Source organism: Olea europaea, chromosome 4 (genome assembly GCF_002742605.1).
Source record: "Olea europaea var. sylvestris chromosome 4, O_europaea_v1, whole genome shotgun sequence".
NCBI classification, from domain to species: Eukaryota; Viridiplantae; Streptophyta; class Magnoliopsida; order Lamiales; family Oleaceae; genus Olea; species Olea europaea.
In genome coordinates this window covers 4,990,352-4,995,467 of record NC_036240.1, presented here as the reverse complement: position 1 = coordinate 4,995,467, position 5,116 = coordinate 4,990,352, and positions in this window count along the sequence as shown.

Sequence of the window (5,116 nt, the reverse complement as noted above, 5' to 3'; positions counted from 1 at the left end):
CATGCGAAACATGGATTTCAAAGTGAGTTTCATTATAAATGTTTTATTGACCACTACTAGGGCACCGAGGCATGTGAGGCATGCTTATGTGATATGTTTGGCATTGCGAGTATTACTTCCTGGGTGATTGCAAAGGTAGATAGGGGATGGGCCTTTGGTGATCACGGGAGGGCGGACCACTCGACTATGCCCTTGTTATGATTATTGGCGTTGCCAGGTGGGAGGCTTCTTGGGTGATCATAGGGATAGTCAGGGGATGGGCCTCTAGTGGTCACGAGAGGATGGTCCACTTGTCGGTGTCGATTTCATACTGGCCATTTGATTATTGATATTGATATTATGCAGAGCTCTATCCGGTGCATAGTAGGTGGGTCAAGGGCCCAATGAAATGAAAGATTTCAAGTGAAATGATTTCTAGTCGACTTTGACGAATATTGAAATATGATATTTTTATCGTGATATTTAAAGTAAATGGCATGGTGTCATATGTTGTTATTACTCATGTTCAGGACATGCATGATTTTGGTTACTAAGCATTGGCTTATGTAGTTCTTGCATTGTAGTTGAACATGAAACTACATAGAGAGTATGGCTAGCTGTGGAGCTCCTACAGGATTCCAGAGTTCGATGTACATGGATGACGACCTGTAGGGTTATTTTGTAGGCTACCATCTGTTGGGTTATATTTTGGAATCCTATATAGTGTACTTTTGAAATGGCCTGTAGACATGTTTATAAGGTCTGAATATATATATGTTGGATTATGGCGATATGATTTTGGGTTTCGATATATTATATGATCGTGTCACAGGTGATTAGAAGTTAACAAACTCAAAAAAAAAATATATGTAAAATTCTTTGTCTAGGTTGTGTATAGATATCAATATTAATTTGGGGGTGTGACATACGCCCTTCGATCGGCCTGCATATGGAGCAGGGTTTTGCAAGATTCCTTAGGAGAAATGTCAACTAGGGGTAACACGTACAGCCATCGATCGGCCTGTGTATGTAGCTGTGTTTTGTAAGATTCCTTAGGAGGAATGTCCACTAAGGGTAACAAGTAAAGCCTTAGATCGACATACTTATGTAGCAGGGCTTTGTAAGATTCCGTAGGAGAAATTTCCACTAAGGGTCGCAGCACTTACGCCCTCAGATCGGCCTGCGTATGGAGCAGCGCTTTGTAAGATTTCTTAGGAGGAATGTCCACTAAGGGCAACACGTACAACCTTATATCGGCCTACGTACATAGCAGGGATTTGTGAGATTCCTTAGGAGGAATGTCCACTAATGGTAACACGTTCAGCCTTAGATCGACCTGCGTACGTAGCAGGGCTTTGTAAGATTCCTTAGGAGGAATGTCCACTAAGGGTCGCAGTACTTACGCCCTTAGATCGGCCTGCGTATGGAGCTGACCTTTGTAAGATTACATAGGAGGAATGTCCAGTAAGGGTAACATGTAAAGCCTTAGATCGACATACGTATGTAGCAGGGCTTTGTAAGATTCCGTATGAGGAAGGTCCACTAAGGATCGTAGCACTTATGCCCTTATATCGGCCTGTGTATGGAGCAGGGCTTTGTAAGATTCCTTAGGAGGAATGTCCACTAAGGGCAACACGTACAGCCTTAGATCGGCCTGCGTACGTAGCAGGGCTTTGTAAGATTCCTTAGGAGGAATGTCCACGCATACAGCCTTAGATCGACCTACGTATGTAGCAGTGCTTTATAAGATTCCTTAGGAGGAATGTCCACTAAAGGTCGTAGCACTTACGCCCTTAGATCGACCTACGTATGGAGCAGTGCTTTGTATGATTCCATAGGTAGAATTTCCACTAAGGGTAACACGTATATCCATAGATCGGCCTGCGTATGTTGCAGGGCTTTGTAAGATTCCATTGGACTAATGTCCTCTAAGGGTCGCGGTACTTACGCCCTTATATCAACCTGCGTATGGAGCAAGGCTTTGTAAGATTCCTTAGAAGGAATGTCCACTAAGGGTAACACGTACAGCCTTAGATCGGCCTGTGTATATGGTAGGGCATTGTAAGATTCCTTAGGAGAAATGTCCACTTAAGGTAACACGTAAACCTTAGATCAGCATGCGTATGTAGCAGGGCTTTGTAAGATTCCATAGAAGGAATATCTACTAAGGGTCGCAACACTTACGCCCTTAGATCGGCCTGTGTATGGAGTAGAGCTTTGTAGGATTCCTTAGGAGGAATGTCCACAAAGGGTAACACGTACAGCCGTAGATCGGTCAACGTTTGAAGCAGGGCTTTGTAAAATTCCTTAGGTGGAATGTCCACTAAGGGTAATGCGTACAACCTTAGATCGGCCTGCATATGCAAATGGGTATTGTAAGATTCCTTAGGAGGAATGTTCGCTAAGGGTCGCAGCACATACACCCTTAGATCGACGTGCATATAGAGCAGGGCTTTGTAAGATTTCTTAGGAGAAGTGTCTACCATGGGTAACACGTACCGCCTTAGATTGGCCTGCGTATGTAGCAGAGTTTTGTCAGATTCCTTTAGAGAAATGTCCACTAAGCATAACAGCACTTATGCCCTTAGATCGACCTGCCTATGGAGCTGGGTGTTTTAAAATTCCTTAGGAAGAATGTCCACTAAGGGTAATAGGTAAAGCCTTAGATTGGCATACGTATATAGCAGGGCTTTGTTAGATTCCGTAGGAGGAATGTCCACTAAGGGTCGCAGCACTTACGCCCTCAGATCGGCCTGCGTATGGAGCAGGGCTTTGTAAGATTCCTTAGGAGAAATTTTCACTAAGAGTAACACGTACAGCTATAGATCGGCCAGCGTATGTAGCAGGGCTTTGTAAAATTCCTTAGGAGGAATGTCTGCTAGGGGTTGTAGCACTAACTCCCTTAGATCGACCTGCATATGGGGCTGGGCTTTGTAAGATTCTTTAGGAGGAATGTCCACTAATGGAAACATGTGCAGGCTTAGATTAGTCTGCATATGTAGCAGGGCTTTGAAAGATTCCTTAGGAGGAATATCCACTTAGGGTCGCAACACTTACACGCTTAGATTGGCCTGCATATGGAGCAGCACATTGTATGATTCCTTAGGAGAAATGTCCACTAAGCAGAACACTTCAAGCTTTAGATCGGTCTGCGTATGTAGTAGGGCTTTGTAAGATTCTTTAAGAGGAAGTTCCACTAAAGGTAACACATACAACCTTAGATCGACCTGCATATGTAGCAGGGCTTAATAAGATTCCTTAGGAGGAATGTCAACTTAGGGTAACACTTATAGCCTTAGATTGGCCTACGTATGTAGCCGGGTGTTGTAAGATTCCTTAGGAGGAATGTCCACTAAGGGTCGTAGCGCTTACGCCCTTAGATCGGCCTGTGTATGGAGCAATGCTTTGTAAGATTCCTTACGAAGAATGTCTACTAAGGTTCGCAACACTTACGCACTTAGATCGGCCTGCATATGGAACAACGCTTTGTAAGATTCCTTTGGAGGAGTGTCTACTAAGCGGAACACTTTCAGCCTTAGATCTGACTACGTACGTAGCAGGGCTTTGTATGATTCCTTAGGAGAAATGTCCTCTAAGGTTAAAACATACAAACTTAGATCGACCTGCGTATGTAGCAGAGCTTTGTAAGATTCCTTAGGAGGAATGTCCACTTAGGGTAACACGTATAGCCTTAGATCGACTGACGTATGTAGCAGGGCTTTGTAAGATTCCTTAGGAGGAATGTCCACTAAGGGTCGCAACACTTGTGCCCTTAGATCGTCCTGTGTATGGAGCAGAGCTTTTTAAGATTCCTTAGGAGGAATGTCCACTAAGGGTAACATGTACAGCCTTAGATCGGCCTATGTATGTAGCAGGGCGTTGTAAGATTCCTTTAGAGGAATGTCCACTAAGGGTCGCGGCACTTACGCCCTTAGATCGGCCTGAGTTTGGAGCTAGGCTTTGTAAGATTCTTTAGGAGGAATGTCCACTACGGGTAACATGTACAGCCCTAGATCGGCCTGCGTATATTGTAGGGCTTTTTAAGATTCCTTTGGAGGAATGTCCACTAGGGGTCGTATCACTTACGCACTTATATTGACTTGCGTATGGAGCAGGGCTTTGAAAGATTCTTTAGGAGGAATCTCCACTAAGGGTCGTAGCACTTACGCCCTTCGATCGGCCTGTATATGGAGCAGGGCTTTGTAAGATTCCTTACGAGGAATGTCCACTAGGGATAACACGTACAGCCTTAGATCGGCCTGCGTATGTCGCTAGGTTTTGTAAGATTCCTTAGGAGAAATGTCCACCAAGGGTCGCAGCACTTACGCCCTTAGATCCGCCTACGTTTGGAGCTGGGCTTTGTAAGATTCCTTAGGATGAATGTCCACTAAGGGTAACACGTAAAGCCTTAGATCGGCATACATATATAGCAGGGCTTTGCAAGATTTCGTAGGAGGAATGTCCACTAAGGGTCGCAGCACTTACGCCCTCTGATCGGCTTGCGTATGGAGTAGGGCTTTGTAAGATTCCTTAGGAGGAAAGTCCACTAAGTGCAACACGTATAGCCTTAGATCGACCTGCGTATGTGGTAGGGCTTTGTAAGATTCCTTAGGAGGAATGTCCACCAAGGATCACGTACAGCCTTAGATCGGTCTGCGTATGTAGCAGGGTTTTGTAAGATTCCTTTGGAGGAATGTCCACTAAGGGTCGCAGCACTTATGCCCTTCGATTGGCCTGCGTTGGAGCTAGGCTTTGTAAGATTCCTTAGAAGGAATGTCTATTAAGGGTAACATGTAAAGCCTTAGATCGGCATATGTATATATTAGGGCTTTGCAAGATTCCATAGGAGGAATGACCACTAACGGTCGCAGCACTTACGCCCTTAGATTGGCCTGCGTATGGAACAGGGCTTTGTAAGATTCCTAAGGAGAAATTTCCACTAAGGGTAACACCTAAAGCTGTAGATCGGCCTGCATACATAGCAGGGCTTTGTAAGATTCCTTAAGAGGAATGTCCACTAGGGGTCGTAGCACTAACGCCCTTAGATCGACCTGCGTATTGGGCTGGGCTTTGTAAGATTCTTTCGGAGAAATGTCCACTATTGGTAACACGTACAAACATAGATCGATTTGCGTAC